The following is a 14,169-nucleotide window of genomic DNA, read 5'->3' on the forward strand; positions in this document are numbered from 1 at the left end:
AAATAAGATTTTTATTGCTTCCGTGTAGGACAGGGAGACTGGAGAGAACCTCAGTATAGTTTCTGTCAAAAGGCTGCCATGCTATGTAAACACACATCAACACCCCGAATGCAAAATAATTTGTAATGACGTGTATATTGCACAGTAAATCTAGCCTTTGCAAAACCCGGACTTTCTTTAAAATCACTATTTTTTATTTGATAAAAAACAAGTCAAAGTAGAAAACCACTGACCAGTGGTCAGAGGTTATTGACCAGTTTTAGGACAAAGAACATCCATAGTCCAAGATATAAGCGTCTAATTCAGCACTCCAATGATTTATCACCAAAATACAGAATTATTTTAGCTATTTAGGGACTTGCTTTACCTGGCCATAAGCTTGCAGTGAAGAAAGTTTAGCATCCTTGTTTTCTTCTGTCCCTTACCTGCTGTTACAGAGCTAGGCTGATGAGTTTCTCTCTGACTCACCTGGAAGAAAGGGCTCACAGTCAGTGGTGCTGTGAGACGCAGCGAGGTGCCCACATCACGGTGGAGGGAAGGCACGTGTTCATCAGAGGACCTGCCACCTCCCCAGCTCAGCTCCCACCTGGGCCCCCCCACTGCTGCCAGAGTCCCACCGCAACCTGTTCATTCTCTGTTCATGGCACATGCCCTGTGTTCATGTCCAGCTTCGCTTTGGTGTCTTCAGCTACAGAAAGAAAACCAAAGTGATGGGAGGGCAAAGCAATGAACGCTTGGGTAATTTGGGAGTGTGAGCAGTTGTTTTGGGTGATGTGACGTCAGCAAGGACACCCTGCTGAGAAGTTAAGACACTTGTCATTCCAAGCTGAAATTGGTGATGTGATTGATTTTGATGTCCGTCTTGTACTTCAAAAGAGGTTTATGTAGCCCTAAATTGTTACTTCTAGCTTGATGTCAGCCAACAGATCTGTGTGGACTATCCCATTTTAGATCTGTGCAACGTTTTTCTTCCTCTGATGCTTGCTCTTGCATATTTATAATATTCCTCTTATGAAGAAAGGCCATAGCATGGAGATATCAAAGCCTTTTCTCTGACTGTTTCCCTTGGGAGCAGAATTCTTGCCATAGCAAATGTGTCATGGGTTTCTGCTTCAGCAGAGAGCACACCAGAGAAGGTCTCCTCCAGAAGCCACAAGGCCTCAGGGCAAACTCCTGCAGTTCAGCTCTTTCCCTTTGCTTTTTACCACACCACAGTAGTTCATGCCTAGGACTGAAAAAAACGCCCTTCCCACAGCAGTCTTTATTACCACCTCCCAGAGAAGTGAGATGTGGGAGTTACAAGGATGGGGTGAGTGTGGGTTGCCAGCAGTGCAGGGGTTGCTCTTCTCTCTTCCATTGTGGATACGACAAAATGAGAGCAATCGATGAACCTCTAGATACAACCCAAATGTGGTGGGGATCCTCTGAACCTAGGAGAAAATGAAAAGATCAGACTTAGAATAGTATTTTACTTTTGCTTTTGTCTTTGAAATGATGTGACCAAGACCATGTTCTGCTGCTGGTCAGAAAGTCGCACCTTCTCCTTCCCCACCCCTCCCCTCCCTTTACACCAGGTCTTGAAGTTGTGGGAGGAATCCCAGGGCTTGTTGCGCTGGCTGAAAATTGCTCTGGACAATGTAGAGATTAAATTCAGGTAGCCCAGTGGCTTTCACAAGTGATAGGCACAAGGGAGGGGACAGATGGGTTCAGAGATGGTTGAGCAGGTGGATGGGACTGGCTGTCCCCTCTGGCAGCAGCCTTCAGTTAGCCTGGTGTAAATTACTCACAGAACTGCAGGGCTTGCTGCTTAGATTTGTAGACAAGAGCCTGGCCAAGCACTTGCGAGAGGCTTTGTGTTATAAACTTACACAAACTCAACTTCTGTCTTGGGTGCTTGAAATCTCTCAATAGCTCTGCTGTCTACATCAGAAGACCGGTCTGCTAACATGGCACAGTTTAATACCACTTAAAACTCTTGTGCTATTGAAGTGACACAGTAAAATGGGCTGGAATGTATAGTTGTATGGTCTGTTTCCCCCACTTCTCCCCTGTTTTTGTTGTTTCACGAAAAACAGTTGAGGTCAAAATCTTCAATTCCAGCCTTTCTGGAGCACCATCTTATTCTGTGCTCGTGCTGGTATACTGGAGGGTCAGGAACTTAGTCCTCTTCTCAGAATTACACAGGATATAAGTCTCACCATGCTCTCTCTGTATCTCTTTTTCCTTTTTCTTTGAATTCATTTCCAAAAAAAGAAAAAAGAGTAACTTCATTGTGCGATACCATAACCTCAGAGATCTGCAAAGCAGTGGAAATGGTTCTTAGTTGCATTAAAGAGTATCTTGACATCAGTAAGCTCTTTCACATCACTGAGAAAAGCGAACTACTGCTGTGCTACAGTTGCTTTAGGGGAAGGCATCTCGGCGTCCAGACAGTGCTGCACAGACCGCAGAGCTATTCAAGGCATGTAGACACCCAGAGTGCTCGGTCATAAAAATGCACTGCCTCTGAGAATAGCATTCATCTAATTTTTCTGAAGCTTAAAGCCTCTCCATAGGTGATCTGGACAAGTCCCTCATCGGCTCCCTTTTACTTCAGTGTAGAGAGACAGGTATTTCTGTGCCACGAGCCATATGGCTTCCTTGGATTTTTCTTTGAAGGATAATCCATTTTGAAGGGATGGTTGCTAGAAGAGCCCATTTCTTTCCATCACCTACAAAGGAAGGCTAAATAAGTTGCTCAAATGGAGACCACGTTACAGTAGCCCTCCAGATCTGGCTGAATGAATCACACTCAAAGGGCCTGGTAAAACTGAAGCCAGATGACGATCCTGGCAGCAGTAATAAAGCCATTGCCTAACACCAGCAAGTAATTACAACCAGGGAAGGCAAGAGCCTTAGCACACCTTCACAGCTCCTGGGGGAAGTGAAGCCCATCTGGAGGCCTCGGTGATGTTGTGCCCTTCCCTGGGCTGCCGGGCGAAGCTGGGCCTAGGGGTGCTGGTGGAGGTCTTGCTGCTCCCATGGGCCTGGGGCACTGCAGCCGGGAGATGGAGACTTCATGCTAAGCTCTGCTGGATGCTGTACAAACCCCATGGTTTGGATTTTTTTTGAATGTGTAGGAGAGGCACTGCCAGGTCTGGAATTGCTTGTTTTGTTGTTTGTTTGTTTGTTTTAAAATGGGATCTATTTATTCACTGGAAACTCAGTTTCCAGCTGATCTGAAAGTATTTGTGTACTGGACCAGTTAATTAATTAGTTCAGCCAATGCAAAATTAATAGGGAATTCATGAAAGCTTCTGGCCTGGGCATTTTAGAAGTACAGAAGTGAATTTGTGCTGAATCTCAAGCAGCACTGGGAAATGGACAAACAAAATCTTCCTCGCAAAAGACAGGTTTTAATCCTCTTACTCTTTCTGAGTAAGCAGATGTGTTAGCCACTGGACTTTCAGGGTCACAGAGGAGGGAGGGAAGAGCAGAGCTGTCTTTATCCACTTATATCCAGGACTGCATTTAGGAAGGAGAGGAGAAGCGTGTCGAAGCAGGTGAGAGCAGCATTGCCAGCCACATGGTTACCAGACTCTGGACCCTCTTCCAATGACTATTTAAACTTCTACATAAAACTGAACAATTTTAAACAATGTTTTTGTTAATCAAGGAGGACACCTCAGATCACCATTTCTTTCTGATGGGCGTCTTTATTTTCCAACCTGTGGGGACTTCACACTCGTGCCCAAGGAGGAGAGAAGGGCACTGGTGGACGTGCATATGGTCACGCACAACGCTGGGCAAGGCGCCGAGGCTGGCCCTGGGCAGTGTGGGGATGTCCGTGTTTGCAGATAATAAAACTGCAAGTTTGGCCTACTTTGAGAAAGGACTACCTAAAACTCAAAGCTTCCTTTAGAGTTTAAAAAACTCCTAGATAATGAAAAAGACGTCACCTGCACCCCGGTTACTATTTTCAAACTGACAGAGGTGAGTAGATAAGCCTCCATACGAAAATGCAGAAGGAAAGAAAGAGAAAGGGTTGGACTGAAAAGCACTTTCTCATGCAGAAAATAATAAATATGTGTGGTAGCCTGCCAAGTGGGGTTACTGCAGTAGAAACACACTGTTCACTCAAGGACAAGAATTGTACAATCACTTTGGGGATACTGAGGGTTGAATATAGAAGAGGAATCTGGCTTTTCTCCTAAAAAAAAAAAAAAAAAAAAAAAAAAAAAAAGAGGTTTAAAAGGGTGAGATGATGAACAAACTCTTTGTTACACCCACAGGCTACTTCTGTAGCTAAAGGTTACCAGATATGCTTTTGCCCAGGGTGGTATCTTCAATACATAGCTGCGGCCTGCTTTCTTATAACAAGGAAAGTTGGAGCCCTGAAGGAGCTCAGAGCTGCAAGGAGGTTCTTCTGAAATCTTCCCCAAAACCAAAATGTCCCCATATGATAGCACTAAGGTGCTCTGTGAAAAGATCAGTGAGTTTAAAAAAATAAAATAGGGAGTGCTCTGAAATAGCAGTTTTGTCGCACTGGGAGTTTTCTGTGGGTGAAAATTATTTTAGAAGAACCTGTTGTTGATCCTTCTGTGAGCTGACAGTGGTAAATGAGTGGTGGGACCTGGGGAGCTGGCAGACTCCCCTGTAAAAGGAACAATGCCTCTAATAAAAAAATAAAAAGGAAGAAAGAATGTTTACAACGGATAATGTGTGCTTTGTTTCCCCATGACACCTATTGACAGATCAGTTTCTGAACCTTCAGGCCCTCCCACCCTTGAAGGGCCAAGATTTGCAGTTAGAAACATTTATGCAATGGAATAGAGGGCAATGTGGATGTGGGATCACCAGAAGGAATGGTGGGTAGGCAGGAAGGATCAGCATGGGGCCATAGTGACAAGACTGGCAGGTCAGGTAGCACAACCATATCCAGCCTCTCAGCACACCCTGACCAGGAAAACAAGGGAGACCCAAAAGAAGAGAAGGGGCTGAAGCCGTGAATTGTTGGGGGTAGGGAGAGCAGGAGCCATAGGAGAGAAAAGTGTATAAGCAAATGAACAGTGCTGCTAGTGACCTGAAGAGGTAGGGCAGGACAGGGAGACAACAGCTCTCCGTCCTTATCTGGTCCTATGGGATCCAAGAGCAGCACATGGTCACCAGGCTATGGGGAAGCCTGGAGACATGGTGAGGCCTGCTAGCCAGCATGTCTTGTCCTGTGTCACCAAAAGTAATTTTGTCTGATCCCTGGTGGTGGTGAGAAGGAGATTATGAGAATATGTGTAACCAAAGGCAGTTCACTGCCTCCTCCCATATTGTCCGGTGTTGAGCTTTGCTACCACAACGTTGCTACACAAGTACTGGGACAGAGTAATACTGTCTTTTATTCTGCTTTTCTTCTAGCCTTAGGGCTCCTTTATTCTTCCTTGTGTAATAGACAAGACTCAAGAAATGACCTTCAAAACGTCCCTCCTTCTTCATAGTTTTACCGTCATCTGGCAATTTGAACAGTACTTGTGGGAAATACCAGGTCTATATAAGCTCAGAGGGCTTGTCATCTAGTTCTCCTTTTCCCCTGTGTTGGTGAAGGGGTCCAATGGCAACACAGCAGTTGCACATCACGCATCAGTGGACTACAGGCAGCTTTCAGATCCTGCCTTCCTCAGCCCTCTGCCTTTTTCTTTTATCCATCCATCTGGGAAGGGGATGCTCAGACTGGATCACGTAGTGGGGGACACCTGTGCTGACTATATCTGCCCCAGGAATTATGAGGTTGTCTCTGGGGCTGTGAGGCTGTGCTGCTGGTAGTGGTTTTGCTCCAGCTGCAGTGGCTGGGTTAAATGCTGAACCTGCTAGGGTAGGTGTTTGTACCTGTGTAGGGCTTGGAGGTCAGGGCCAGCAGGAGTCCTGGTTGCGCACAATATGGGTGGTTGTAGGGAGGGGAGGTGGTGTGGGCATCTCCTTCCTGCAGGCCTGGGGAGATAAGGTCAGTTGAAAAGCTGGTCCTGTTCTCCAAGGATAAGGAGGTGCTGCCTAGTGCTCAGAGTCTACACTGAAGTCTACATCCAGGGGCTTCTGGCAGTTTGTGCATTGCTGGACAGTATGTTGCCTGAGATAATCTGTTTTTTGTTGTGCAGAAAGGTCAAAGCCCCTAGGGTCAGGGGGTGTGGGTAGGGCCTATGGTGGTTTAAGGCACAGGGAGAGTTGCAGGTGCACAGGGCCAACAACATGTTGTGTGCTGGGAATGAGTAAGAAGCCTCAGGCTCTGGGGTTGTCTGTTTGACACTTTCAAACTCACCTCAGGCACCAAACAAGGGCTCTCCCTGACAGCCCAGCAAGCTGGGTGAGGAGTACCCTGCACACCAGGCAGCTTGGGTGGAAACACCAGCTTGGAGCCTCTAGGTCCCAGGCAATTCTGGCTTAAATAAAGCATGTTCCTAGCCTTGTTCTGCTTCACAGGTCTCAAACAAGTGGATGGCAAAGTTTAAACCCAGGCTGGCAGGTAGATAATTATCAGGGAAGGAAGTACTGTGTCTTAAAATCACCAGGGGCCAGTTATTCATTAGGTGGAGGGAGAAGGTAGGGTATTGCAGCAGTCACTTAGCTGGTGGCTTTGGGCTCCACCTTTGGACGAGTCCCCTTGGGAAGGCAGCAGCATGGGCCCCTGCCAGTTGGTAGCAGAAGTTGCTACTTAACTGCTACTGCAGAAGCAATTTGAATGTGCCATGAAGACAAAGGAAAGGGGATGAAAAAAAATGCAATAATTCCAGGGGAGAAAAAAAAAAATAAAAAAATCTGTTGGTAAAGGAAGTTCCTTGTTCCTGTGGCTGCCATTGAGCAGACATCTGATCCTCGCTGCAGGTAAGCAATGAGCAACTGAATTACTCCCAAGACATGCTGCAACGGGGCAGTGCAGACTTCAGCTCCTTGTCACCTAAGCTCTGGCTGAGGTGCATGTTCTAGTTGCATTTGTTGTAGGTGGTCTTGGTTTCATTTCATTTTTCTGTGCTCTTCCCCTCGGTCCCTGTGATCTTCTTACACAGGTGGACTATTAGATCTGCCTTGTGTACTGAAGAGAGAGCAGGAGCCTGATTGTTCCTGCAAGGAGAGATGTTCAGCAGATTTTCAGTTTAATATTCATATTAACCTCAGGCAATTTTCTGCTCCGTGTTTTAGGGAGTGAGCAGGGAGAACATGTAGATGTCCTTCTCTCTGATAACAAGGGATTAGCTTAAGCACACAGATAAGGAACATCAGGGATGCAGATGGCAATGGAAAAACAAAAGTAACCAGACGAGACTGTGAAGAGAGAAAGTCTCTCTATCCCTTTTCATAGAAAAGATTAAAAAAAATAATCTTCCATGACCTTTCTTCCTTCAAACAAGTGAGCAATACCCAGTGTCAAGTCTGATCAGTCCCAACAGAGTGAAGCTCAGTGGGACAGAGCTGAGTGGAGTACAAGGCAAGGAAAGAAACTTGGGCACTGGAGACAATAAAACCACATTATTAATTTAGTGCAGCTTTGTGGTCAGAGATTTTTTGTCATGTTCTGCTGTACTGCAGCTCATTTCATTATTGTAAAATGTAGATAACTTCTCCCATGTTTTCTGAGGTATGTCACAACATACACAGTGAGGCACTGGTCACAGCTCAAAGCCAATAACAGCTAGATAAGATCAGATTTTTCAGGACATGTTTTATATTTACAGCTTAGTAATGGGTTCCATCCTGTCCATCTCCCACCCCCCCACCCCTTTTTTTGAAATAGCTAGTGTTACTATAAACATTTCTAGGCACAGCAAGAAGCACTTCTACAATTTCTCTTCTACACTTCTCTTCTTCTCTTTCTACAACAGTTCATATTAAAAAGGGACAGGAAAGTCTACTGCATATCCAGTGTATAGCTAGGATTGGTCTTGTCATTTAAAGCCAAAAGCTGACTCATGTTGACCCGCAGGTTTGCATTCACCTCTGAACAAATCTTAACAGGTTTGTTTGGCAGGAGGGAGAGAGAGAGGAAAAACTGGTACCAAAATCAGGATGCTTTTGCCACTTGGCAGATTTCCTCATCACATCTTTGCAGATAGCCTGGTGGATTTGCTGCAAGTTCCTCAACAGCCATAGAGATGACTCTCCCCAGCAGCAAATCCTTGTGACTGTAACTGCTACCGTGAGGAGCAGCCCTGACTTTTGTCCTGGTGGCAGCTGTTGATACAGGCCTCGTGCAGCCCTGTGTGACTGCAGCAAGAGCAACGCTAGCCCTCCCTCAGAGCACTGGGACTCCATGCTACCTCCGTGTCCTCCATCTCCACCCCTTCACAGCTCCGATACCCCTCTGCAGCCCACCCCTCAATGCCTGCAAGTTTTGAGAAGGATGAAGGCCTGCATGAGGAGCATCAGGCCTGCGGGGAGGCAGGCGGGCAGGTTATGAGCCCCTGGTGTTTCCCATCTTCAGGCGAGATCTCAAGCAGCCACACAGCCATCTCCCCCTGCCAACCCACAGGCTTTGCTGTGTGACCAGCTCAGCCTTCTCCAATTTGGAGAAGTCATTGTGGAGCAGAGTTGAGATTATACTGTAAGGATTAGCATCGTATGACCAGAACTTCTTACACTTGTTTCCAATCACCCAGCAGGAGATGTTGTTTATTTGGCAGGAATAAGCAAACACACTAGCACGGCAACTGAAGCAGATCTTTCCACTTAGAAAGTTTCTGCTCACTGCACAATTGCGTTAATGTAAATCCTTTATAATTGGATCAACAAGAGCTGTGCTGAATGCCTCGATTCTTCCACCGAGCGACCAGGCTGCTGGGCTGAGTTCCTCATGGCCAGAACCCAAACCCTGCCAACCTTCTCCCTAGCCAAAATAGATGTTCAATGAGAGGGGAGAAAGGGAAAAATAGCTTTTCTTAAATATATCCATATGGGCCTCACCTTTCAGCATCTTTGTCTAGCTGCATATCTTTTTATTCAGTAAACTAAGACACAGGTCACATAGGTAGGCCAGATGAAAACTCCAATACCTGTTGCATGTCAGAGCTTGTGAAACTTTTCTGTAAAGTATGAGAGTTTTGGGCTGTGTTCCCACAAATGGATTAACCAGAGAAAAAGCCTCATCACCCATCTCTCTCAACAAGTCTGGGTGCTAAGTTTCTTTTTATGTTTTCTGAACATTATACGCTTGTAGATACACCTGGACTAAAATAAAAGCGGTTTTGTGTGTGGGACCTTTTCTAAGGGCATTAAGCTCTGTTTCAGTTTTTTCTGCTGGTTGTTGCCACGTGTCTAACAGCAATGCTACTCTGAAGTGAGCACTAAATTTTGGGTCTGCCTAAGTCACTCAGTCCTTTTAGAGACTCACGTTAACAGTAAGGCATTGCAAGCCAGACCAGACTCGTATAATTTTTTCGTTGTTTTTTCCTGAATGTAAAAAGCTGTTGTTTGAAGAACTGAGGTTGGAACTGTCAGAAGGAAATACATACAGACTATATAAAGTGTGTATGCTGTGAGACCAAGACCTTTGTGTGCTCTTCAGGCAATGTCTGAACACTTGGTTGCTTTATAAGTATAATGTCCGAAGAAGTGCCCTCATAGCTCACATGTAAGGTAAACTGTGATTTTCCTTTATTTTAAGCATCAGTTTCTGGAGATTTTAGGGGGCACATAAGGATAATACACGTGTGAATACAAAGCAAAGCTTTGCATGATCACAGGTATGACTGGAATGGTTTCCCTATCTTGGAGGAGAACAACCAGGGAAAGGCAGCACCAGAGCCCTCCTTTCACCTCAACTCTCATCCCAAGTACAATGTGAGTCCTCTTCTAATGCCTATTTGCAGAGGCAGGAGCAATAGAAAACTGTTTCTCAGTATTTACCTTAGTATTGAATGATAGATGCTCAAAGGAGTTAATGAGGTATGCACAGATGAAGTAGTTTAGCAAGGACTTGTTATGCCATAGAGTATCAGGCAGCTCAGAACAGAAATTCACAAAATCCCATGTCAGGATTATTGTTAACTGATGTCACTATGCTAGCTAGCTACTCTCAATGCTTCTTTTTAACCTGATTTTTCTCACAAGGCAAACATTTATAAACAGAATCTACAGCTTTGGTAGCATCCCCATTCTGCTGCTGTTCCTAAACACAGCATGATGTCTCAGGCATCACCTGGGGTAGTCCAGTTGCACACAAGCAATTTGTTCTCTTATGGTCTGGGGAGGCTGCTCTGCCTGGAGCACTGGGACGAGGGAAGCTTCCACACAGTTCCCCAGATCTCTCCTTTGGGGAAGGCTCTGGCTGGAAAGGCAGGCTTTGTTGCTATTCTTCATCAGTGGCTCCTGAGACCTCCATTACTGTGGGAGGCAAGAGCACATATGGGAGTGCACATGGTAGAGCAGAAGGTTCAGCAGCAGCTTTGAATAAGTGATCCCCTAACCTTCTGTCTTACCCAAGTAGGGTGCTGCCCCATTTTTTCATGTAAAACGTTAAGACGAATATTCCTAGGCAGCTCATTACCATGTCAGGAAGTTGCTGGATTTTAAAGAGGATGATGTGCTATGGCTTTCAATCGGGCTGTAATTTCACCCAGGTTTTGTATTGGCCAGCAAAACCACATCAAACGGAGTGAAGCCTTGAAGGCTTTCAAGTGCTCTGTTAGTACTGCTTAGAGAGAATCCAGCAGAACATGTGAATATTAATCACAGCTAGGTTTCAGCGGGGATAAAGAAAGGAAACAAGATTGCCTGTAAGCAGCTCAAATCCCAGCATTTTCAAGGGGAATTCCTAGGCAATGTTCAGTCTTCTGAGCCTAAGGAGGGTTGAATGGATCTAAAGGTTTCTTTGGTGATGCCTGAGGTATGGCTAAGCGAGGCACAGGCTCTGCTGTTTCAGCTGTGCCTTGGATGCAAGCAGTTGGGCAAGCAGGAGTTGTAGGACTTCTACTTGTATGTCATCAGTTGAGCACGTGTGTAAGTCTCCACTCAGAGTGGTTGTGGTCTGTCCACACACAGCTGCCACAGGCCTTTTATGGTTAGGTGACCATGCTGGTTTTGTTGTGACGAGAAAGAGTCAAATGGACAAAAAATATCACACGACCTTGAGTGGGTGCTGGGAAGAAATGAGGGTAGGGAGTTACCTTGAGTTTTACAAAGCGTGGTGCCTGAAGCAGAGGACATAGCTTCAGACCCTAATTTTGTGAAGACCCATAAGGGCCTATACCACCCATGGATGGTGCTTGAGATTCAATAAACTAAGCTTTGCCTCTCACAGACTGACTGGGAGTCAAGTGCTAAAATATTACAACTGTATGAGAGGCCAGTGTGTAACTGGGTGAGTAATGCACTGTCACGTATTACTGGGGATCAGCTGTACACACTAAGGACAGAGCAGAGAGAAGAAAGCACACTCACAGCACAGTTCGGTGTCAAGGGATCTACAGAGGTCATCTGGTTCAGGTCCCTGCTCAAAGCAAGGGCAGCTAACAGTCAGAGCACCTTGCTCAGGGCTGCGTCCCATCAAGTTTTGGAACAGAGATTTTAAAACCTCTAAGGGCGACCTGTTCCAGTGCTTGACCATTGTGCTGATGGAAAAGTTGTTTCCTTGTATCTTGCCATGATTTCCTTCAAGACAGCTTGTGAGCATTCTCATACCATTGCTGTTCCTCTCTGAGAAGAGTCCAGCTTTGAGGGAGCATCCAGATTCCTGTTGTGCCAGGGAATATAAGAGAATCCCAGCTGAACAGTCCCCCTCTACCTACACTGTGTTGTGGCTAGGGAAATGCTGTCTCCTGAAGGGGTTTTGTTAGTGCATGGAAAGAACACTGCAGAAATGAAGGTAGGTGCAAAATCCCAGAAACTGTACATCATGAGCTAGCACTGCTTTATCAGGTCTTTGTAACTGTGTGCATAAAGCTGAACACTCTTCTTTCTGCTTGCAGATGCCCAATACCAATCCTCATACTGAACAGACTTTATATATATATATGTATATATATATAATATTTGTCTCCACGGTTGTCTCAGGAGAACATGCCTCCTGTTGTGCCCCCCAAATATCTTATGTGTGAAACACATCCTGCTTGGACCGAAGTGGCAAGCAGTTGCCTCCCTCCCTCCAACCCTATCATGTCATGAAAAGGACATTTGCTGCAGCATTTATCTAGCATTTCCATCCATCTGTTCTTCTCACTTAAAAAAAAAAAAAAATGTTTCTGAATCATTTCTTGTTTTCTCTGTTCTGTATGTTTTTATTTTCCTGGTTTGTCCTGTTGTATATTTCATGCTTTCCACACCTCTAAATTTCTTGGCTGTGAACTCCCCAGAAGCTTTCATGCTACTCAGAGTGGAGTCCTCTGGGGCCATCCTGGGCTCAGTGGTGTGAAATAAGGATGGTGAGATGGAAGGTAAGGGTTTTATTGAAGACAGAAGCTACAGTGTATGTATGTGTCAGTGCTGTGAGGGTCAGGAATGGAATATGAATGTCCTTTCTGCTCGGGGACCAGTCAGGGGCTGCTGTGCCAGAGAGGGCAGTTTTCCCCCCATCCTTTAACTCCCTTCTGCCTCTTGCTCTCTAGAACTGTTCACCCTGAGCCCATTCTGAGAAATCCTACCCTGAGGGCCTATATGATCTTCCTTACTCTCCAAGCCAAACTAGATTGACTTGGCAAGATCAGTAACATTCTCAGTCCCAGGATATTAGTTGCAGGTTTATTTTCTGGAAATGTATCAAAAGTTCTTGTTAAAGATATTAACTATGAATTGTTGCTCTTTATTAGAAGCAAGAAATATTTTATTTACTAGATGGGAAACTACTCTGACTCAAGAGATAAATGCTCTTTTGGAGTGCTGCTTTTGTATAGGCAAGCCTGGAGGGATGGGCTGGCAGATTCTTGTTAATCCTTTTGGAAGCAGGGTAGGGGAGAGGGATTATTTTCTTGAAGGAAAAATGCAGATTTGGCATCCTAAAGCTGTTTGTCTGAACGTGCTGGGTAGCGTGAATTTTGTTGTTTTATGCTAGATGAACAAAAGGGAGTCAGGCATTTCTGTAACTTACTCAGTAACCAGTCCAGCAAGAATGTGGAAGACCCAGTTCTGAAAACCTTCTCTTCCAGACCAGGGTTTTCACATCTTTTGTCCTGTACCTCCACCCTGCTAAGGATAGGGCATGAACTATGAGCCTAAAGGGTACGTACAGGTAGATCATCCTCAGAGTGAGTGGGTTGTGCTATGTCATGCATTATTAATCTGCAAGTTTTCATTGGAAAAAAGTATGCAGCAGGACATGCATCGAGAGCTGAGACGTGCTGGGAGTGGGGAGATGTAATCGAATTCCTCCTCAAGACAGCAGCTTTTCACAAAGCTCTGCAGTGTGAACAAGGAAAGTCGAGGGAACTGTGCCTGACCAACCCTTGTAGCGTGACGAGCAAGGCATGTAGAAGGCAGATGATAAGAATGAAATGCCCTTACACAGTGAATGGGACTGAACCTAATTTTTCCATGCCTTAGGTAAATGTCCTCACCATGTGGCTAAAGGAGGAGGCTGTATTCAGGGGAGCACCAATACTGACTGAAATGTTTGGTTTACGTCCTGCCAAATGTTTTGTTTGATTTGGAAATGATATGTGGGATTATTTCCAAGAAAACAAAAACAAATTTTCCAGGGATCTGCTCTTTATTTATTTAATCCTGCTCTTGAACTGAAAATATCCATTCCGGGACACACAAAGCTGCCTAAGAGGGAAGTACTCCTTCAGATGCAAGATGGACAAAAGCAACGGCACAGGTCTTTAGGTTGCCCTGAAGTATCTTCAGGAAGACAGAGATGCTCTTTTTTCCTTGCATGTAAAATCAGTTCTTGCAAGTGAAGAAAAAATATCTTCTTTTTCTCATCTCAGATGTTTTGGACCATGCTGAAGTAGTGTTTGTTGCTATAGGCATAGCTGTCTATTCCAGTGAATTTTGAATTGGTTCCTTGCTAAATAATCTAACAGAATTCAAGAAAGCAGAAAAGCATGACTATAGGCGCAGGAAGAATCTGTATTCCCATCGCTCGTTCTCATGGTCACTTGCTGCAAACAACAATTCAAAATATACATCGTTTACTTGGTATGCTTGGCTTATTCCACTCATTTTGATGTCTGAAGGTTTATAAATAATATGTAAGAATTTCAGAGGACAATGAAATGT

The sequence above is a fragment of the Cygnus olor genome, chromosome 1 (genome assembly GCF_009769625.2).
Source record: "Cygnus olor isolate bCygOlo1 chromosome 1, bCygOlo1.pri.v2, whole genome shotgun sequence".
In the NCBI taxonomy this organism is placed as follows: domain Eukaryota; kingdom Metazoa; phylum Chordata; class Aves; order Anseriformes; family Anatidae; genus Cygnus; species Cygnus olor.